The sequence below is a fragment of the Eleginops maclovinus genome, chromosome 4 (genome assembly GCF_036324505.1).
Source record: "Eleginops maclovinus isolate JMC-PN-2008 ecotype Puerto Natales chromosome 4, JC_Emac_rtc_rv5, whole genome shotgun sequence".
NCBI classification, from domain to species: domain Eukaryota; kingdom Metazoa; phylum Chordata; class Actinopteri; order Perciformes; family Eleginopidae; genus Eleginops; species Eleginops maclovinus.
Genome location: NC_086352.1, coordinates 9523432 through 9547782, shown reverse-complemented (window position 1 = coordinate 9547782; position 24351 = coordinate 9523432). Strand labels below are relative to the sequence as shown.

The window sequence follows — 24351 nt, the reverse complement described above, 5'->3', positions numbered from 1 at the left end:
AAAAGAGCAAATGTGTAAGGAGACTGGAGTAGAAAAAAAAAGGCTGTGCAGAAATCATAGAGAAGTCCCTGTAACGATATTGCTAGATATTGCTTCATCACGTTTGGCTAACCTACTTTATAAAAAGCAATATTGAAAATAATTTGCATTATCTTCACACAATGCAGCCCGCTTTCTGTCGGAGGGAGAGGGAAGACTCGTCAAGAAAGGAGAATTAACCACACAATCTGCGGAGGCTGCTTATCCCATTGTAATCTGACCTGATTGGAGGGGTTTGATTAAAAGCGAAGGGGGCCACACGCCTCCTAATCCCCGCTGAGCAACGCTCCATGACCCCGGCTAACCCCTCTCAAATGCCATACGGCCCCCTCCTGTCAAGGCGGCTCAATGCACAGTACCAGACGACAGCGTGTGCTGTGCAGGAGTTTAGGGCCTCTAATCCCCAAGCTTGTCTTGTCCCTTTCTTTTCTTATCCTCATCAGTGAGACTTTCTCTCCTCACAAGAAGATTTGGGAGATGACTGCTATTTCGGTGCCGGAAAGTGAAATAGCCCCGAGGGGCTGTGTAAACATTGTGGCTTACTGCTAACCGTCATAAGACAGTCTTCGAGACTAGTCTCCGTACTTCTAAGGCAAGCAAATCCGCATCTTGTTATGAGGGAATCGTTGGTGCTAAAGCCTTGCTTAGTGACACATCTTGTTGTCAGAGGGTTTGTCTAAACAGGTATCACAGCTGTAAGCTGTCGTATCACTGCGCATCATCTGCATCCTCTGAACTTACTGTCAACGCATCATCCTCCCAGTTCACGAGGAAGTGCCAGTATCAGGGGTTTTTAGTGAGAAACATCATTTTGGTGTCAGTAACACAGGAATAACATCTGGGTGTGAGTGCACCTGTGTGTGTTTTCAGACAAACGTGCATTTAGGCAAACCCCCGTCCTCAAGAGCATCTTTAAGGCTCCTCGTTTGCAGCGGAGTGTCAGAAGTCATCGCTTAAACCCCTCAACTGCCTCCTGTTTGGTGTCTGACTACAATGAGAAATTGTCAGGTAAAGATGAGTTTATGTGGGAGTGTGAGCGGGGGAGAGATGAGGGGAAGGGATCAGCTTCCCGTCAGTGTCAGTCTCAGATAGTTTCCTGTTAGCGAGCTGAGAAAAAGTGTATGTTTATCTTCTTTTTTTTTTACATGGTAGGCCTGTGTGTTCATACATGTGTTTGGAGGTAGTAGCTGGTTCTCTGCATGCGGCCTGCCGCGTGGCTCTGATCAGATCCAGAGAGGAGGCTTTCGGGAAGCCGCTGGCTGCTGGGTGAGTGTGGTTCGAGTGTCAGAAAGAGAAGGGAAGAAAGATTAATGGCCTCTCTGAAGTGAACGCCTTCCTCCAGTTACCCCAGCCCTGCCTATCAAGGGACGGGTCCGCTGACTGACCGGGGAACGCCTGGGACAGGTATGGTGAGGTTTTTTTTTTTAAAGGCCTGTCTGCTCATTGGTGTGGCGTGTCCTGTGGAGGGGTCACTGAGTGATGGAGTGGCGAGGAGACAGCGCACTGCCTTTTCGTTGGCCTCTTGGAAACAGCTCCCTCATTCATGGCGCTGTCTCTAGCAAGTCCCAGGAGGCGGGCTGCAGATGAAAAGGTCCTAATAGGTTGTCAGTGGACCTCAACACTCAGCTCCTTATCTAATGAGGACGTGAAAAGAGGAGTTTGAATAGAAACAAAGTTCTCGTTCTGCTGCTAACACGTTGACACATAAGACATGACAGCGCTTTAAAATGTTCAGTACAGGCTTGTATTCTTTTATCCAGTGATTGACTGCATATGTTTAATAATTATCCCTAATTTGTTGTGTCTTAAACCATGTTTGGGCAGATCAAGGCCAACTAAAGGAAGTATTTTTCCTAATATCCATTCAGGTCTTATTCGGGCTCATGGCACAAAAAGCTGTGTTGAAGATTGCGCAATAACAGGATTAAAATTTAAATATTTAATTTTTCTGGTTTTTATTTTACTTAAATTAGAAGTTTTAATCTGTTCCGTATATGTTTGCATGCTTGTTTTTTTTCTGTCAGTCTCAGTAGATAGCTCATTTGCAGAGAGAAGGTAGAACATGCAGGTTTCCTAGTTTTAGGAGTGCTTTTCTAGGCAAATAAATGAAGTAATAAATAATGCAATTTAAGACTAAATTAATATGTGATTATGTGCCTGCCTATACCTCTGGGGTCTTTAAGGAGGCTGAAAAACTGTGAGCGTTGCCAGATTTGGGAAACACAATGCATATTAAGTGTGTTTTAGTTGGGTTTAATTAGGCAGAGCGAGTCAGAGGGTTAGTTTTTTATCCATAGTGACGGCAGACAGAGGCCTTTGGCGGGAATATGTAAGAGTCTCCTGTATTGTAGCACTCAGAAGCACTAGTCCTCTCACCTTACACGTTCACACTGGATCCACCACTGAGTCTTTTGTGCTCTTCAATTCAAGCGCTATTAGCCAGTCCCCACCAAGGCTATTTGGTGTTATGTCAGGCTAGTTTTCCTCTCCCTGATGGGTTCAGACACTTTTTTTTTTCTCTGTCTGTCGTCACCATAGTTATAGACCTTTATTGCATAAACATGTTGACAAATGGTCCTTTGTAAACTTTGTTGCTGGCGACATTTATTCGGTAACAAAGCAGTTACTTGAGCTGGCTCCCTGGGCTTGCTTTCCATTCAGGCTAGTGATCAGTTGTCTGCACGCCAGTGGCCCCTGGGCTGCTAGCCCACCCATGACGGGGAGCTCCATGAAGGAACTTATTTATAATTGCAACTGAGGAAAGGTTTCCTAAAAGCATTTTTTGCTTTAATGAAGTTTACTGGCACCGGTAGCCTGATATGTAGCCAGAAGGTTTTAGTCTTCTTTAGTAACATGTTAATATGATTTGTCTTGGCAACAAGCAAATAAGTGAAATTGGCACAGAGAGTAGCCATGAGCAGGAATCCCAATGCCAAATTTGTCATCAGTGTTTTTACTTTGAGGTGGGGTTGGAGGATAAAAATGTAATTAAGGCCATTGTTGCAGGTCTCTGTGGGGGAGCATTTGCTTTGGCTAAGCCTTGTAATTATGAATGATATCCTCTTTGGCCTGCTTTACTTTCTGTCCCTGCTGCAAAAATTGGATTTGTTCCACACACCCCTGGAAGATGCGAGATAATCTTCGACCTGCATTGTCGTCACCTGCATTCGCTGCTCGGAGCGATGCTTTTTCATTCATTTAGCGTATTTGCTTAAAAGCTTGCCGTCTCATAAGCGAGCGTGCTAACACGGTGATCACAAAAAATGACCGCCCTGCCTGTAGAGAGGCTGAGTGATCCCATCAGCGTTGGGTTACCTGCTGCCCCCCTGCTCACTGTACCTGTTGAGAAAGACATTTGTGCCGCGGTATGCCGAGGCAGAAGGGTGGGATGACCCCCGAGGGTTTGGTTGACGGTGTGAAGGCTCCTCCAGGCCTGAGTGCTCTCTCTCACTGCGTGTCTCGCCTGACCTGGCCAGCAAGGCCCAGCACAGACCAGGCTTTCATTCCCCCCCAGCTCTGTGGCTTCAGCTCCTAATAAAGCTACCATTTGATCCCCTTGAATTTTCTAAATCGTTCTCCTTTTGATTCCCTCTAACTCAGCCTGCATTTTTCCACTTTGTTCTGAATGGAGGCTCGGGTTTCCGCTCCCAGTGATGGAGTGTTTGCTGAACTGTGTACAGCTTGTGAGCAGCCTGTAGATAAGAATTATGGCTCATGTTGAGATGATTTAAAGCGAGTTATTACTGTAATAATATCACAAGACTCGTATTATTCAAGTGCCTTATTAGGTTTGCAGGTTTTTCTGAGGGATGGGAAAACAGAAGCAGTGTTAAAAGAAAAGATGAGTCACTTGTATAAGGTCACTGCTAATCTCATAGTATAAGCATCCCAATGGGAAACAAGTGCAACAAAACTTAATTTAGCATTTTCAATCAAGAAATACTTCCTATTTTGGAGTATGTAATCTTCAAAAATGCCTATACTGCAGTGTAAAGTTTTGCAAACCTCAGTTTAATACGGTATGAATGAAAATGATCTTCAAATTTCAACATGACGTCTGTATTTGGGAGTACCCTGTCAATAAATATTTGCTTTAGTTTTGCATGCTAGTGTTTGAAACCTTGTAAAGTAAATATTATAGAGGAGCAACCACAGATACAAATAGTTGCAATAACTGAGAAACAGCTTGTTGCACACACCTACGGAGAGATACTCGTGCTCAAAATTCACAGCACTGTGAGCAGCAGAATGATCCGAATAGACATGTGGACTTCACAGACCCAGGAAATTATAGGTTTGTTTTAAGAGGCTGATTATTCCCCGGTGTAATGAGCAAAGCACACCCATAAATTTGCTCGACTGCCTCAAGGCAGGGCCCAGTGTGTGAGGTGTTTTCTCTTTAACACCCCTCTTTAACTGCAGAGGATGGTGTTTAAGGAAATTACAGCCCAGGTAGCAGGCACTCCCAGGCTTTGCTAATTGAATGCCCTTTTCTTCGCTGTAGTCCGACGGGTTCCTGCTGTGAGCTGTGTGTTCATAATTACTGCTTTGAATACAAAAATTAAAACACAATTATTGAATGAGGTGTAATCAAAAAGGGCTGAACGAAGTGTGTGTCCGACCCCATTCCTATTCTCAGCTTTTACCCTCAGGAAGAACACGCAGGGTTCTTTAGTTTTGGACGTGCTCAATCATATCTTTGACACCTAAATGACTCAGATGTGGTGCAATATTTCTTTGTTACAAATTGTGAGCTTTTAATGATCTATTATTAAAGTGTGAATCATAGGAATGAAGGGATGTTTAAAGGAGTAATCTTGTATGATTGGTTGTTGTTTTTTGTTTTATTGACTGACTTTTGTTTGATTTGATGGGTAGTTACTGCATTCTGATATATTAAAGTGCATTTCATCATGCTTTATCTTATTTTATTGCATCATAACATGTCACATCATGTTGCTTTGTAGCTACATTCAGTGGGATGTTTTATGGAGGGATGCAACCCCCTCCCTCCCCCCTTTATCCTCTTCATAGCAGAGGAGTTGCCCAGTCCAGTGTGCTCGTCTAGTCGGACTCATTGATCTTTTATCCGCCTGAGCTTAGTGCTAGTTATACAATCAATGGCCCCCATAACATCAGTAGCCCGACGGTGCTGTGTATTGATGAATGCACCACGCTGTCCGTGGTGCTGAAGTAGAAAATGGATTTGTAATTGCGACTTTTTCTCTCAGTCCTCAACCTTTATCTTATAACTCTAATGTTAATGTCGTTTATTTGGGGGGTATAGTTGCAGGGGAACAAAATGAACCTAGTCTACCAAGAACAATGACAGCATCAGTTTCATCAGCACGTGCCCAAAAAAGTCTTTGAAGTTAAAGAGCACTGTCCTCCTAGGCGGGGGCGTCAGAATGGAAAGATATGTGGCTCTAGAGGGTGTTAGAAGTAAAACATCTTGTCATTTGTTGTATCTTATCATGTTTTATCAGGCTGTTTTGTATAGTGTTGCATTAAGTATATCATGGTTTCATATTGTGTCACACTGTATCATGTTCTATGGTATCATGCTGTTTCCTGCTGTATCATAATATTACATGTTGTATTGTAGCATGTTGTGCTTTATGCAATATAAACACAGTTTAAACATGGGCCACAATTTATCACAAGGAAATGTAGATACAGTTAAAACGTGCAAGTTCCATCAAAGGCTTTCAGTACCATTTTCCTTCTTACATTTTATCTCATTTCCAGAGTTTTCAAAATGTCGATGAGTATAAAAAAGTGGCCTCTCTCTAGAATGTCTCTCTTCTCTTTGGCATTTTGTGCAGCTTTCACACTGCAGTCCAAATGTCGGGGGAGCACTAACTCGCTCAGATCACAGAGAAAGTGTTTCCTGACATGTGTCGGTGCCCTGGCCTGTACCCGTGCCCGGCTCTGTATGTGTGCCCGTGGCACTCTGCAGAACAGGGGGAAATGAAAGAGCTCTTATGCTTGTGCCAGTCACAGATGCCCAGCACCGCCACCTGCCCACGTCAGCGCCTGCTCCGTCTGCAGTCCCCTCTGACACGGTCCGGACGGGGCCCTGCGCAGACCTGCAGGTGGCCCCATTAGCAGGGAAAGTATGTCAGTGGAGCTGCCCGGGGAGTGTGAATAGAGCGGGCTGTTCCTGAAATCTGGCTCCTCAGGAACCAAAGATAGGACGCAGGGCTGGAGGTAATTACAAAAACATGGAAGTACTGACTGCTGCTGATCCTGAATTATTTTAGCCTGATGCCATATCTGTAGCATCAATTGTCAAAAAATCAGGTTGTGTCAAACTTATAATTTTAATATGCTGAAGCAGAGCATTTTAAGTTTAAGCTTTCTGAAAACAAAAATCCTGAATGAAATAAAATCAGATTAAATATCCTTTATTGATCCTAAATTGGGAAATGTATTTTGTTCACAGCATCAAAATAATAAGGCATTGCACATAAACATGTATTTATTCACTAAGTAAATATTATCAACACTAACAAGATGGAAGTATCTATGGAATTAAAACATGAAATATACAGAATAAATAAGAAGACACTATACTTGACCAACCTAATACAAAAAAAAGAAAACAGTTTCAGTTTTTTAAATTTAATTAAAGTAAGTAGTACAACATGTACAAATTGCTAAGGGTTATTGCAGCACATACTGCAGGAAATATTGCCAAACTGATTCTTGGTCAGTTTTTGGCCATTAAACAGGAGTCCAAGGTGGGAGGAAGTGGAGGGGAAGGCCTGTGGGAATGGGTCTGATATGTGTGTGCCTGTCCTAGCCAGATCCAGGCCGGGCCTCACAGCTATCTGTTCCACAAGCTGAGATCAAAGTGCCGGTGCTGGCAAATCCGCCCGGACTCCGGCACAGCCTCGCTCCAGCAGCTGCTGAGCAGGAACAGCCCCAGCATGGCTTGTCGAGGTTGGGGAACGAAGCTGAAAGATTCATGGGCTGGATGTGTCATTAACTCACTGCATGCCTGATGTCCCACATGACTAATAATGTCACAACTCCAAAGCAGAAAAGAAAAAGGCAAATATTTTTCATTTCTTGTTCATTTTTACTCTGCCAACAAAATACTGCGAGAGCTTTCTTCCTGTCTTCCTGTCATTTGAAACTCATGCCACTGTTGTATTGTTAGCTCTCCAGGACTTGTTTGGCGTTGGGAAGAAGGGATGAAATCATTGATTAGATCTTTGGATCCCGCTGTGGCTCGATGGGTGTTCTGGCAGCTTCTGTAGCCTCATGCTGCCATTCTGTCACTTTCAGAGACTTTCTTTTAAGTTGTATAATCATCCAATATAAATGAGCATTTCTTTAGATACCTGTCCATCTTTTCTAGCTGTATTTAAGCATGCAGAAAAGAAGAGGCAAGAAATGACCTTGGCAAAGTCCAAGCTAAAACACAGATAAACACAGTCAGACTTACACAAATGTAGATTTGTCTTTGGCACATAGAGGGAAACAAGAACTTGGAAGAAGCCAAAGCCAATTGAGTGCATGCAACTTCACTCAGTAAGACTTTCCTATTCCACCATGATGCATGAGTATATTGCACTATGAGTAATATTATTAAATTATGCTGGAGTAAAAACAGAACTCTTCTGAAACCAAAATGTAAGCACAGGTTTTTACTACCATAACAAAACACCAGTAACTTCAGTCCAAAAGCATCTTTCAAAGGCTCATATTGGTCAGAAACTGTGTGTGACATGTCATGCTGTTAGCAGCTACATTCTGTCCAGTTGATCTAATTTATTTCCCTTTTCAATAAAGGGCCTCCTGAGGCAGCGCGGTGCACAGAAACAGACATGTGAGCCTTCGGCCGTCTGTGAGTGTCTGCTCATTAATTAGGCCAGGGAATTCCACCGGCCTGCGTTCTGAGGGGGAGCAAAGGTACCAGATGGACTCAGGGAGGGGTGTTAAGATAGGAAAAACAAAATGGCCAGAAGAAGAGACAAAACAACACACACAAACAATTACAACATTGTCATAATTGTCATGAAAGACCAGCCCAACCCCCTCCTCCTTACACCAATCCTGACTATATGACCTATTAAGAATCCAAATGAAATGCTTTGAAATGTTATCAATCCACTATCAAGCTGAATTTGTGTTCTCTTCTGGAGAAGAAGGGCATAATCTGCCATAAAGCCAGCTAGGCTGTGTTTGACCCATAAATACCCTGTTTGCATTCTGCAGCAGTAAATCCTCCGCCCTCTCCCAGTAAACGCCAAGTCAAAGAGCTTAAGCTTAAGAAAAGATAGAGCAATACATTTGTCGCTCATGAATACAGTTAGTTGTTTTTTTTTCACGTCTCATATGTTACCTTATTTGATTTTCTGTTATTGTTATTTCAGTTTCTTAATCTTCTGGGATTGGAGCTCTCCAGGGTGAGTGTTATTTTAGCCGGGTTGACTATGAAATTACCAGCAGACCTGGCACTTCAACCCAACATGAAGATGTTTAGTGTTATGCTCCATGAGGTTTTAACCCTCATGGTTGTTTTTGACAAACTTGTCAATCCCCCATGAGCAATTTAATTCACAACGTAAGGAAAATATTTTTGAAATAACACCCGCACAGTGATTGGCTGAAGAGTAATGCGTGCTTCTAGCTTATCCAAAATCTGCACTTGTTTTGCTCATCCTATAATTTAGATGTCCTGTTGTATTTTCAAATTGGGAGGGAAAAAATAAAAACAGAGATACTATTTTGATTTCATATTTAAAAAAACAATTCCTATTTCCATTTTGGTCGAAGGAGTAGGATGGATTGATGAATTATGAGCACAAGGGGAAATGAGCAGGAAGATTCAGATAAAAAATGGAGAAAGAGATGATGACAGAGCGGGAGAGATTGAGAGCGTCAGGGAGAAAGGGCTGCAGATAGATAAGGCTCAGTGAGAGCACGGAGGAGAGTTGTGATAGATAGATAAAGAGTGAGAGTGAGCGCTTCCTGATTGCCGGTCTCAGGCAGTTTGACTGGTCGCTGACAGCATGCTCCTGCTCCGACCATACGGCCTGTCTCCTTAGCTAACAGCCCAGCTGCACGGGGAATGTCCCCGGGTCTGACATTTTGACACGGGCGCCACGTTGACAAATAGCTGGAGTTTTCACCTCCTGCTACACTGTCTGCTTCCTGCTAAACCAGCCCTCGCTGACTGTATGAAGCGTGGGAGGGGTGGGGGGGGCTGACAGATCTGCTGTCAGGCCAGGGGAGGGGGGGCTGCTGATCGGGGTCTCTGTGGGTGGCAGACTCCTACAGAGGGAGAGGCGTGGCGGCGCTGGCCATTGACAGAACACTTGAGCCAGTTTTTTTTGGGCTCCTTGCACACAACAGCTATCTCGCACCCTGGCCCCCTGCAACTTCCACCCACACACACACACACACACACACACACACACACACACACACACACACACACACACACACACACACACACACACACACACACACACACACACACACACACACACACCTCGTCCCTGTATACTCCCAGCTGAGAGGGCTTGTCAGTTTTGGTGTTGGCAAGACCGCGGTGCATTCACAGCACAGCTTGGCATCATAGAGCCGATGCTCAGGTGTGAGAGGTGTGGTCATGAGACGGAGGTGTTTGTATGTGAAAGGGCACCACTATGGAACAATCTATTTTATTTTACAGTTATGCATCTGTAAACAATGCTAAATGAGAAAGGCTATAAAATGAGTTACTGAATTGGTTCCATCCTTCTTGGTGGCATGCATCCATATGTGGGAAGACTAGGATTCATTGCAAACTTAGTATTTAACAAGGAAATTGAATTAAAAAACAATATATTCAAGAAGAGAAAGGATGATTCATGCCTGATTTAGCTATAAGCTATGTGCAGTATCTGTCTTATGAAGATGGCTTGAAATAAATGATGATTTATAAACAAAAATATACTCAGTCTTCATGTCCTCACTTGAAAAAGCCCCACCCTAAAGAAAGGCGTGCCTTGCTGAGTCAAACAATTATTTTTATTATCTAAACATCGTTCCCTCCCAGGTATTGCTACCATAGAGAGATGGCAAAACTTATTAATAATCACCAGTCAGTTTCACTTTTGATCTCCCAACATGTTCCACTCTTTTCCTGACAAAAGTTCTGAAATTAAAGTATTTGTATCGAGTTTGTAAATCCTCTTTGCCTGAGGTGTGATGATGTGCTTCACTTCTTTCACACGGCCGTGAATTGGAGACATACAGGTAGTGTGTGTGTGTGTGTGTGTGTGTGTGTGTGTGTGTGTGTGTGTGTGTGTGTGTGTGTACTCCCGCCTCCTTGTATCTCTGTGACTTGGTCGCCGTGAGTGTGTTGTGCCTTGGTACCGGTGGGGCTTTAAGTGCTGGCGGTCGGCTGTTATTATGGGGCTGTATTGATTAATCCCCTCGCCTGTATAACCTCCAGCTCACTTTGAGGTGTCCCCAGTGTGCCTGAGCTCTCAGCAGAGCACACGCTGTGATTAATGCCCATCTCCCGAGTCTACCCGCTACAGAGCACCGTGTCAGGCCAGATTTGTCAGCTCACAACTATAGATTAGTCTCCGTCTCCTCCTCAAGTTTGGAGCCACCAGCGGCCTGTAGTGTGAAACTGTCCCCCTCTCTCCCCTCGCACTCGCCACCGGTCCCTCGGGTGAGAGGATGGCAGATGCATTAAACAATTCACTTAATAGATAAGCTACATTGTGCTTGACTTTCTTTTTCTCATACCCTCCCCGCTCTTTCCCCCCTCACGTCCTTCCTCCCTCTCTTCCCTCATATCTCCCGCTGCTGAAATGGAATTGGATCAAAGAAGGAAAGAAAAGGGGGTTGGGGTTGAGGGAGGGGTCCTCATTGGGTTTTGTTGAAATATTTATAGGTCAGGGTTGACTGGTTAAATTGAATATCTATGCTGATCTCACTTGCCTGTTTAACTTGCGCCTAGGCAAATATGTTTCCTAGGTGATAACCTTTTATGTACCAGTCTGACTTCATTGAAATGCATAGAGATAAAAATGTGTCACACTTCACAGCCAAGCCAGGCAGCCACTGATGCTCGATTATTCAAATGATAATTGACCCCCACCTGTAGCTTGCTTTTATTCAGTAGTCAATCACTCCATCCGCTGTTAAGATATGGAGAAAATAGCTTCTGTCATTTACATTACAAACCACTGGTGAATGTCAAGTACCCCAGGCGAGCCATTTGTGTGGAGAAGAATGGGGAAAATATACGGCCAATTATGATTTCCAATCTTTTTAATAATTTAAATGCTGTTGATATGTGAATTACTGGCAGCATAGCTCTCATTGCTGTGCCCTGTTTATTTCCTATCAGTATTATTTCCCCCCTAACAAATGACTTGATGTTAATCTTCATATATAATTTTCATTTGTCTGATATAATGGCTTCTAGTGGCTTGCTGTCAAGGGCTGATAAATTGACAAGCAGTATCATAGCACTAGAATCAACAATGCAGAAATGTTTGTTGGCCAAGACAGGGGCTTTTTTTTCTACCAGAGGGCACTCATCGTAATGAATGAATGCATATTCATGTATGCACAAACACACATGAACACATTCAATCATCTGATACTTGTGCAGAGCTTTGATCTTCATTGTACAGAAATACCTGTTAAGGGCATTTCCACCAAACCACCAATGGCTTGTCGGTTTCTCCTCGGCTTTATTTTCTGATCTTCGTGAGCATGATCAATGTGTCCTAATGTTGCCAGTTTCATCCAGGAAAAAAACACACGATACGGCTACGATTTGCATACATTTCCAAGTGGAAGGCGTGAAAGCATGCTCGGCAACTGTGCCTGTTTGTTTAAAGTCAGCCAAAGCTCTATAATTAGCAATGTTTAATTATGGAAATGGCTGCCGAGGAGAATTTCAAACACACTTCTTCCCTGGATCATTAGTCACAGGGGCAAAAAAATGAAATGCTTTCAGCAATGAAGGGTTCATATTTCAAGCTTATAGCTGCTAAAAGGGTGTACTCAGAAAATCAATTTTATGAAAGTCCGTTCAGCACTAAAGGGAGTTCCATGCAACTAAGCAATTTTGAAATAATGTCGGTGGGGGCCTGATTCATGGACGGTTACAGGACTTTGCTCTCCTTGCCTGGGACATTATCCTCTAAGCCCAGGTCAGAGGTCAACCTCTGGTTTAAATCAACCTCTGTTTAGCATAACTCGATTCTTTAAGCACTGCTAGCAAACCCCGCGCTGAATATATAAGTAGTCTTCAGCAGGCAGAGTGTACCAGATCAAAGCTCGTGAAAGCCGTCTGAAGACCAAAGTGGGAGTGGAGAAAGTTCAGGTAAACTACGGGAAGAGCCCTAACCTTGACCTCAAAGTGCTATGTACCCTACACCACAACAGTGATATCTTAACCTTGGCCACACATTGATGGTAAACATTTCTGCATGCCTCCTAGCACACAGGCGCCCTCCGCGCTATAAATCCACTCTTTGATACCCTCCCACATTAAGCCGGGTGTCATTCCCTGGTATGAAGGATATGGACGACACATGTGCTCGTGGAGACGATTGGGAACGCCAAGTCTCCCGGTCTCCGCTTTAGAAACCACATCATCACCACGAGGCACCCACACACTCTGTGGGAGGCCCCCGCGCTAATAGCTTGTTGGGAGACTTTGGTGTGTGCTCTCCGGTGGCTCCGGCAGCAGTTGGGACATTTTTGGAGGCTCGTTTTAAACTGGGAGGTCACGTATTAAAAAAGCTACAGCTGCAGCGGGACGGCTGGCCCACGCTCCTCACTGGGGATTCCCATTAGGCAGATTGATTGTTTCCTCTCCTCTCCTCCTTTGATTCATGTCTTCCATCTGAGCTCTAATGAGCCATCGGCCGTATGGCACCACTCAGGGCATCTGTGCATCGGCCCCTGTACTGTACATGGCTAATGGAAGGCACATATTGCACTGTAAATGCACCCAGTACAGACAGTTGAGATAATTATTGTCCGTACATTATGTATTCAGGTGGTGAATTCTAGAAAAAAGTTTGACTACAGAGTAACCTAGGGTCAGGGTAACTGACATAAATAACATATTAAAGTATTGAAATCTTATAAAAATGTAACTTCCTGTCCCAGTATATACTGACCTCACTAAACAAAGCAGATTTCCGATGAGATGTGCACTGAGCGTGTGCACACATGTTATTTATCCTGCCACAGAAAAGAGAGGACAGCTTTACAGCCCTCCACCGCAACCTTTATTTACAGCCTCAGTCATCCATATATCCTCCATCATCCAATTTTATAGTACACACAGAATGATAATTATGATAACAATAACCACCCATAAAAAGTACCTTTTACTGCACTTGGGTGTATGAACGAGCTCTATACTTCCTCCAGACACTCACTAAGCACCAGTTTCCCTCCAAATGAAACTCAGCCTGCATCTGATATTGATTCACGGCTACATTTTTGGAACGGTTTATTCAGGATAATTTTCTACCTTGGGAATTTCGGGGTGTAAAGGCTCCATAGCGAATCATTCAGCATGTTTCAAGATGCCGTATAATTGTCCGTCTACTTTCATAGTGCAACTAAAGGTAAAACTCCCTCTCCCTCTGTGGTGGTTTTGCACATCAAAATGAGCTGGAAATGTGGATATTTCAATCTGTTTCCTTATCAAAACATTTCCTATTAGCCAAGAGGAACCATGAAATACTATTTGGCCTCCCTCTTACTGCAGTGGCGTGTCAAAGACTTACACTCGCAGCTCTAGACACACATTTGTTCTGAAATATGACATCAAATCTCAACTTTCCCTTCATCCAGGCATCTTAGTATTAGTTTTAATGTTACACAGCAAGTTCAAAACAATGCTAGAAATTAAAGGTGTGTGTGTGAGGGGGAAAATAAGTGATTCAAAGAGAGAGTGAGAGACATAGTCGTTGACTGCAAGGGAAAAAGAGACAGGCTGGAGGGTAAATCTGTGTTTGGGCCTGGATGAACTGCAGTTGAACTGAGTGAGTGGAGGCAGAGGCATAAACACACGCTGCTCTGTGTTATTGATTGGGGGAGAATAAATGAATGTTTGCTAAACATATTAGATCAGAGAAGACACGGCTCCCACACTGATCGGGGTGATCTGCAGGGTGGCCCGGGGTCTCGTCTGTTTGTGTTTGTTTAACTGTGTGTGAGCGCCGGTATGCACTTTTAATGACGAGTGTGTGTGGTTTTCATGTGTCTGCGATTAAGTTTGTGTCAGTGTGTGCTTTTTAACGATGCATCCAGGCTTGGCCCCGGGGCCGTCCGCAGTCTCGACTTGTCTGAGATCATCACTCTCACACACACACTCACCTGGTTTGTGTCAGAACACCTCAGGTTGCCTCTACACACTGTATGTGGGGAGAGCTGTCTCTAGAGGTCACTGCAGTTCCATGGGTGACAGATGCAGCAGGGGCCAGCAACAACATCCTGTTTAGCACAGCCACTTAATAGACAATACACATGAGCAGGAGGGAAGAGCTGAGAGAATATCACAGAGAGTTTCACACCGTCACATAGCCAGACACGGACACACATGCACCTTTTTAAACAAACCTTGTAACCTTCTCACCAGAAGCTGCAGATCCAAATCCGCATGAAGCTTTGTTGGGTGCTAATAGCAGTGATTTCACACCGACAACCGAGCGCTCCATGGCTGCAGATCACATGTCTGCTGCTTGAAGAGGCAGGAAGTGAAATGCATCCAAGTCTTCAAGCCTCTGTGGTTCTTTCACTAGCGGTGGAAAGTAACTAAGTACTGAGTGCTTGCATTTTCTGCTCCTTCATATACGTCCTGCCCACTACAAGTGAGAAGCAGATATTGCAGTTTCTACTTTAAAACAAAGCTAAAATTACGAGGTGTTATGCGGTCTTATGTATATTAAAACAAGATGTTATTAATACAATATATCATCAACAAATACTTTTAAAATATATTATTAAATATAAAGGAGCTCTATAAAGTCGATACATTTAGCCCCACCTTATTGAATTGATACAAGAATGCAAAAATAATAAAGACATTAAATAGATTTTAATCAGCTGTAGCAGAGTATTTCTACCGTTGACTTGCTACTTTAACTTAAATAAAAGTAATTGTTCAGATATTTTACTCAACAGCTTTTTAGATGACATTATTTACTTTGCTCAACCAGTTATTCAATTTAGATTTCCAGATTATGAAGTGCTCTTTTCAGATGGTTAGGCATATAACACATGAGTGAAAGATGCCTCCCAGCCACAGGCAGCTTGCTTGAATGATCTTTAAAAACACAAAGCAGCCTCTTCCTTTCTTTACTTTTTGTTATGTCTCTCAAACTATTATTTTAATCTGTCACAGGAGGCGCAAAAATGGGAAAACATGCTGCCAGGCGCCTCTCTCCCGCTAATTCTATTATGCTGGGTTATTTTTAAAAGTTTCTTTTCTAAACATTTACTGTCAGTAGTACACTGCGAGCTGCTGTTCCATATGCTTTGTTTGTATTGTGGTTGTGGTCGCAGTGGGGCTGAGCCCGCCTGCTTCCAGTGAGCTAGTGGCAGCTACGTGGTCCGCCATGCCAAGTTTAAAATTAGTAACAAATTTAATATGTACTCTGCTGGCATCCGGTGCCTTTTGTAGAGTGCAAACCGCTCCGATAGTTTGTCGTGGGGTCTTTCTGGAAGACCACAACCAGGCCCAATATAGAAACTCCAATTGGGAGACGGGGGGAGAAAAAGAGGTTAAATCCAGAGCAGATGCGGATAACGTCTACAGTGATCAGGCTAAGAAAGCTCCAGCACTAACGCAGGACCACCAAGACAAACTCTTTCCTTTTTCTGGCAAAGGGGAACAAGCGTCGCCCCGTGATCCTACCCCCACGGCCACAACCTCAAGCACCAAACTATTAGCATGACCTAAACGACAAAACCATGCTCCTGTTAATGGCATGATCATGAAGGGAAATGATTTATGGCTTTCATTTTTAAGGATCACTCTCGTCATAACTTGCAATATGGAGGAAAATATCTGTTTTCACTAAGGGAGCCCTCCCATAATGCCTTATAGGCTGTTAAAGCATGGAAAAGAACATATTGGTGTCATAAATCTAGATTTCAAACTAGACAGCTAGAAACATAGTGCAGGAGTACAGACGGGGACAACAGTGGAGAAGTTAAACCAAAAGCAACGGATTAAAGAACATCTTGACTGGATATGAAGTTTGAGGGAATTTCTGTTAATAGTGCTTCATCAACATATCTGTTCTTGGCTTCCTTCGCCATCCACCACAGCTGCCCCCACAGTAACATAAAGGATTTACAACACACTTTTAAAATGGATAAGACATGTCTTTGCTTTTGACTGGTGCTAGGTAATTCAACTTATCCGTGAGTTTAAAGGGATTTGCGTTCACAGGATGTGCATAATTTGTCCACTAAATGTAATATATCCGTTGTTCTTTCAGTGTGTGCTGGCTATTTTTCATGCCTTTTTAAATGGCACATAAAACAACTGTAATTTAGTTAACCAAAAACAGAAAAATAAGGAAGCATATTTTATGGCAAAATAATATTCCCTCAGCAAACTCTGGCTAACTTTCCTATATTTCTCCCCGTGTTATGAGAGCTCAGAGTCTTTTAACTCACTCCACTGTAGTTTGGCCTCTGACCAGTAGAGGGAGGTCATTGATTTATTTCTGCCAGGAATCTGCATGTGCCTCCTCTGGGTTCTTGATTATGAGTGATTCTAAAGAAATGTGTCAGTTATTATTTTTAGACAACCGCATAATGCACGCACAGTGGGCCCTTTTGAAGGCTCGTTTATTACGGAGGAGATAAGCGTGTTCCAGCGGCCAGATTCCTCGGGAACAGGTCACCCGCCCTGATTAAAAGTGACTCCACGTCAGGCCATAAATATTTGTCAGCCCACCTTTTGAAAGGCAGGCGAGCCATGGCTTCTCTGCTCGTTTGCCACATGAAAGTGCAAATGGAAACACTTAGGGTTGGGAGCAGCATCAGTCATAGCTGGAATAAGATGGCCAATAAAAAGGGCGTAATTATGATGCTCCATCATTTGACATAGCTCGGGGCTTTGGGCTGTTTGCCTGCATGCTACAAGAGATTGAGAGAAATCCCACCCGTGAATAATGGGACCTGTACTTTTATGAGCGTACTGTGTTTAAGAGTGAACTTTGAAAATGTGTGGTCTGTGTGTCATCTCCCTCTGCAGCTCCCTCCTCCCTAGTCTTCCTCCCTCCTCTCCCTCAGCTGTTTACCTTGTAGAATGCGGAGCGTGTTTCGACTGCCCCTCTTTGATGCCTCCTATTACTACGCCGTATCAAAGCCAGGTCACGACTGGCATGCAACCACAACAACACAGCCTTGTTGTGGGCCGCATACATTGAGCCTATTCACTTTTGTTTGTGATCAACAAACCCATGTTTCACATTTCATTGCCTCCACACAATGTATTTAAAGGATGTGATTTGATTTACGGCGCCATGAGGTTCTCCCCCAGTGTCTTAAATCACTTTTGTTTTTGATCAAGAGCCGTTTGACATAATTCCTTCAAAGTGGTCTTCTGTAATTTTGAGTCGCTCTGCGTGCGTATGTTTTTGAGGTCAGCATTGTCACAGTAATGATAAGTTCTGTAATCATGAAGATACTTTTCTTGGAGAGGCCTCTGCATTCTTTGGTGTGTCTGCTTGATATACGAGGGCCGTGAGTAACAGTAAGCAGGGCTGATGTAGACATCAGGCAGGTGTGGAGACTCCATTACAGCTAGCAACCATTTGACTTGCACACCAGTGTCTAATCCTACACAGGAGCTTCACACAGAGAGGCAGGGCCCCAAGCAGAGCCCAGTGGAGACGAGTGCTGTCGACACCATACTGTTACATAGCCCTGCTGAGAGTTTTCCTCCTGCCCGCATGATGCCAATGAAACTAATGTTGTGGAAATACCGAGGCGGAGGAGGCTGTTCATTATAAGTGCTACTGCTACTGCTACAGCGACTCATTGTGCTGCACTTCTATGAGGAAGAGGGGAAAAAAACAGTCAGGTGTAGAGTCTCCAAGAGAGACAAGCTGCTGACTTTAGATGCTGGACTTCATCTGTCAAATGTGCAGCGGTGTTGGCACAGGAAAATAGAGGTGAGGATATTGGAGACATAAATTGAAGAGAATTGATAGAGCTGCTTCGCTGAATACTGTTGCTGAACATTGCTGCTGTCTGCAGTCCAAATGAAGTGTTCCACCTATACAGCCTCTCAAAAATACACATATTGTGACACCGTTCTTCTCATCCTAAATCAGCCCTAACCAAGAGCTCGACCTCAAATGTGATTTGTGTCCATGTAATGTGATGTTACTAAATTTATGTCTGTGGCCCGCCTGAGTATGTATGGGACTTTTTTCCTAACCTAAAAACTGCAAACAAACATCATAAAACAGCATTTTACAGCTTTACAACGGCTGCACAATTACAACATTGTCGTTCTTACTGCACAATTAAAATATTCTTGTTTCTTCTTTAAAAAGCCAAGACCATAAAGATACCGAGTAATGAGAGTTTTGCAAACCGGGGAACTGTGCTCCAATTATCTCCTGTATTTCTGACTGTTTCTGTGTACCCCTAAAAACCCATCCTGCATCGTTAGCTTTATTACGTGTACCAAGTATAGTTTAATACCAGTTTAACATGATATTTAACAAGAAAGGATATTTGTAATATGTGTGTGTATACTATTAGGCAACAGCTCACGCAAGTCAAGGTTACAGTAAGATAAAAGTCAGTGATCGGGTTAAGCATCTAAAACTGTTTGCTTACAGGTAGCTTAAAAGTACAGTGTGTCCTTTTTTTCTGCCACAAGGGGACTCTCAGTTTAAATCAAGGTAAAAGGGTTACTGTTATAAACGCATGGTTAAAGAAAACACTAAATAAGGCAGTTTCATATAAAAATGAACTTCTTTAGCTGGCACCTAAAGATAAGGATGACTCAATTCTTCATCCAGTTAAGAGATATAGTTAGAAAAGACTAGAATCTAAAATGTGTTTCATTGAAATGTAGCTTCAACTAAATACAATGTTAATAAACATGTTAAAGGGGAAACATCGCCGTTAAGGACGACCAAATGAAAAAAAATGTTATGAAAACCAGCGTAATTCTCTAGGTTTAAAACTTTACGTTACAAATATTATCGTTCAAAGCTGTCTGATCAATATTTGGATTATGACAAGCTGACAAAAACAAAAGTCCACCCCTTAGACTTTCCACGTCTGGCTAACATTAAGCAGCATTAGCTATAACTATTGGTTCCTATGTTATTATCAATATTCTCTTGGCTTGTAGCTCTGTTTTGGTCTCCATTATGCAATAAAAAGTGTTCACCAGTAAGTCACTAACTTGTGTTTTTCCTCCGGTCATGAACAGGGGACTCATGAGAATAGATACGTTGATTTGAGTAGCTGAGACTCCTCTATAATCTACTGTATTTTAGGTATGTTAACATGCACCACTTTAGCCAAAACACTCTCACTATATTTATTATTTTAGTGTCAAAACACTGCCTCTGTCATTACCAGCCTGACCTCCCTGTCATGTGATTCATAGTATTGCATATGAGGTGAATTATTTTTCATAACTGAAAATGTGTTTTGACTTCAGCCTATGTGACTTGGCTTGTAGAGACTTTAAAATGTGAGATCTTTTCCTGTTTTGTGGTCAGGCTTTGACACGATACACCCTGTTTAAAAGTCAAATGGAGACTCAACAGCAGACATTAAAGGCCAACAGATGCCCTACATGAAGGGGAAGAAAAACAGAAGGAGCGAGCGAGATTAAAAATGAGATGCAGGGGATTATTAAAGGGCATTAAAATGACACAGGAGATTATTCTATGGTGGGGACGCCAACCTAAGGTCAGCAACAGAAAAGTCCAGCAGACAAACATAGAAGAACAAACCGGAGCGTCCACAGTTTAGCAATCCATGGGTACAATGTAGGGATTCAGGCCCTATGGAAGTTCTTCTCGTGCCGGCATGCAGGAAGAATGTATTCCTTCATGTCTCATTTCGGGTTAGCTTTCGAGTGTGTGATGGTGGTTTATTGACCTGCTTATTTCAGCGTAACGTAAACATGGTAATCTTTGTTTATATAATCCCCTGAGTACCATTTGCATACCTTCCAGTTGTTGGATGAACAGTGACCTTGCACTTTGGTTTACTGGTGGAATTGACACAAGAGGAGAGTCGTTTGGCAAGCAGCAGAAGCCATAAAAAGCTAGATTTAACGTGCTGTACCTAGGGCAGGCTTACCTTCATACTGTAGTATCATTTGAGCTAGGAGCTAGCCACCCTATTTCAAATTAGGCAGTGACAGACTGAGAGTGAACTGAGTTGGTAGACAAAAATCCACTTTGGTTACAAGTCTTTACCCCTACACTTAACATGCCATAGATGTAAAGTGATAGGAAGTAAGGAATAGGATATACATAATAAACAAGGCCTTGGGAAATGCACTTACATCACTGTGTGCCATGCTCCATCCTAGTTCATTGGGGTCCGGGTAGGGACACTTCATCCCCTCTCCGGCCATTCCACCAAGATCATAATTGTCTTTGACAAAACTCATTAGCACAGACCTTGTAGCAACATCGGCAATCAGAAATTCCATGGAGGGAGACATGCACAGGAACAATGTCCCACACACATTTCATTGCGCCTTTTGACAAAATGTAATGAAGTGTGTATATTGTCCCCCTCATCTGAACTCTGAGCTGCTGGTACAAAGACTTTGTTTTATGAGCCTTAGCGGCCCAGCGTGGGACACATCAAATAGCACCTCCTTGCTGCCTGTTTTGTCAGACTAGAGGGCAAATTATTGTTTGAGATGTTGTGGTTGTTGTTGTTTTGGCTCCCATTCATACGCATTCGAGGCCATTGCTATCAGAATAATTCATATCCATTTACGTCGTTGCTCATTAAGTGGGGGCCTGAATGTAAAGCGCACATGTGATGGATGTTCCTGACAGTGCTTTGTCAGAAGTTAACCCCTCATTGACCTACAGTATTATATCGCACAACATACCACAGTAGCAGTCATTGTTGGACTATACGCTCAGCCCCTTTGGAGCCTGATTAGAGGCATAGCAGGAACAATTAATAAATGCATACAATAAAGACGTATGATGCTTCTATACATCCATGAATCTTAAGCCGTACAAGCTTATCTCTGAATCATAAGGATCGGATTTATTTAGGCCTATATTTGACATTTTGAGATATACATGTATAGGCAACAGAAGTAGCAGAATAATTAGAAAACAAGATGTCAGTAGATCTCTAAATAATTGTGATCAATGATGTTTTGCTACCAAATGTAAAAGTTTGATTGAGGTATATCATTTGACAGTTGCCCCTGAACTCCACATTGCTCAAATTCTCACACAGTTTTCTGCATTACAAAGAAATTGAGCTACAGAAACTTTAATATACAGTGATCAGTTTCATCTGATATTCTAAAGAAGCATGGATCATACACTTTAACTCCTAAAAGTTTATATTAACTATACTTTTACATACTAAATGCCATGTTTCTGATCACTGATTTTAGGTTTTTGTGAGAGAAAATGTGATGGAGAAAAAAATAGTGTTTAATATAATTCCCACGTCTGTGTTGTACTTTAATATTTACTGTACTCAACAAAATTGTCATTTTTTAGGGTGGACATTATAGACAGTAAAGTAGCAAAACAGCTATCAAGCTATTAAATTGTTGGAGATTGACTTTAAAGGAACACCTGTTATGTCTGTCAGCGTGCCTTCTGACTTGAAAAGAGCACAGCACGTTGGCCCAAAAAAAAGATCAATGCCCCGGGGACAGTAGAGGAGTGGGAGTCGGGGGGTTTACACTTTTGGAAGTGTTTTGTAATAACTGCCATATGAATAATTTAGAGACTCATAAAGAATGGTTACAGATTATTAAACCCATTCAAGTCTTCATGTTTACCATGGCTTGTTTTTCTTTTTTTGTGTTGCCTATTTGCACCTCATTCACAGATTATCTAAAATCTGTTTTGGATTATGTGAACATGCTCTCCCCCGGCATCTCCCCCCTCCCTCTCTGATGAAAAATGTAATTTACCAGGAGGAGAGCGTGTATTAGGGAGGTTCAGTTGTGCATATATAGGCTACCTAAGGAAATTATTATCCTTTATCATTGTAGTTTGCCACAGATTTGAAGTCTCGCCTCAGATTAAAGATGTCAGATTAAGGATGTTTTGTGTTTTTCCTCCTCCCTCTTTTCCTCTCTCCACCACAAATGCCACAATTAACTTATCCTTACTTTCTCTTTAGGGTATATTTATTTTAGGTCACTTGAGGTCATTTTATATCATTCATGTTGTTTTTCTCACTATTTGATGGACGTGATTTCTGATCCATTGCATCCACTCACAGCTGCCCGTCTCTTGCCTGTCTCTGCTCTGCGCAGCTGCTTTAGCCACATGTAAAACACTGTATAGGACCGACTAATTGACCTGTTAGCTGCGTCAGGCATACGCTGCTATATGAGCCCATCACGGCCATTATCTATGCTTTCCCCCAGGTACTTTGCCATGGTGGTAATCCCATTGCGCATGCATCATTACCTCCAATAGCAAAAGGCAGCTTTTCTTTACAGCCCACGATGTAATTAAATTTGGTTGTAAATATTTGATACACACCTAGCCTACATTTTAACGTAAAGAGCATCGCATCAGGCGTCATGACTGATTACTGTTGAGGAGGAGGAGGAGGAGGAGGAGGAGGAGAGAGGCCCCCTGTTAGCAGCTTGTCATTAACAGATGGACTGTTACAGTACTGCCTGACTCAAGAAGAGCTGTCATTCTGCCTCACATCAGGTGGACTGAACTGGGTTTCCTTTACATATTTTCCTCAGAATGTAGTTCCCATCTATATATTTTTCAGTCATTTATTTAATAATGTTATCAGCTCTAAAGGATACCAATGTTTCCATGTGTCCTCTTTATTGCTCATGACAGGAAATAGTGAGTCAGTGAGATTCAGCAGTTAGAATATAGGCCTAAACTATATATGTATTTGTTTAGCCCTCTCACACATTTATTAGGTTTCAGATTATCAGAAGGAAAAGATTAAACTGGAAAAAAATCTAAATAAGCCTCAGTTATTATTCCTGACCTCCCTCATTCTCATCATGTAGATTTGCCTGGATTTACAAAGCTAACCCAAGGACACATAGGCTGACAGCGCCTCTGAATCGAGCCTGAATTGCCCTCATACCGAAAGTACTTTTATTACAAGCACAATCCCACAAGTACGACCCCAAATGACTTATTTTCCTGCGAAGCTGTGGACTCTTTACAGGTATTGTTTCTGGGATAGTCTGGAATCACATTTAGTCGACAACAAATACATCTTTGCCAGCTGATGTCATAATGACGCTCTAGTTAGAGGAATAAAAGAAAGGAAAACTGAATAGTTTAAGGAAATTATTGATTCAAAAATATTATATATATATATTTTAATATGTCACGAACACCTTGCTGCTTTGCTCAGAAGTTGTTCAAAACTCCTCGGTGTTTTACAGAATTTGCTTTTTAAGTAGCTATACGCTACATGTCAAGGCTTGTCAAACTTGATTTCTGTGGCAGTTTTTGCGCAATATAATGCGTCGAAATCAATATCCTCACCGCAGTTAGTGAACACAGCACTCTTTTGTCGTGTGCTACGAAACTGTTTGATTTTTAAAGTTTGACATATGAACATAAAAGTGTTTCTTCGCCTATCATAGACAGGGATCATCTAATTACAGCTGCCTGTAGATTAACACAAAGTTATACACCATAACGAGAAGGACTATAAGCAAAACAGTCAAATCAAAGGGACTTTGATGGACCATGTGAATTTCTCTGCCGGGTTTGATCCTACAAATGACCTTTTAATTAACACAATGTTAAGTTAGTGCAGCGGCTCGCTACACAGGGGACAAAGCAGCATTCATCCTATGTTCCTGCCTCGTTGCCCGGCCTGAACAGTAACAAAGTGTTCGATGCCACTAGTGATTAGATGCTGACAATGGAGGGATGATATCCCCCTTTCTTCCGCAACTTGTGGATTTCACTCACGTCCTCCTCTGAATTATGACCTTCCATCTGCACTTCGGCTCTGAGCGCGAGTCAAGATGCTAAACTTTGATCAAATGCACATCCGCAACTCTTTTAATTGGCTCTCTAAATAACCGTGACACAGACAACGAAAGCTCTT

General features: G+C 42.5%; 1 long non-coding RNA gene across 1 annotated transcript in view; it reads left to right on the top strand.

Annotated features, from left to right (window-relative positions):
• Nucleotides 1-24351, top strand: part of LOC134863117 (uncharacterized) — a 42473-nt gene that overhangs the window by 16131 nt on the left and 1991 nt on the right. The window lies entirely within an intron of this gene.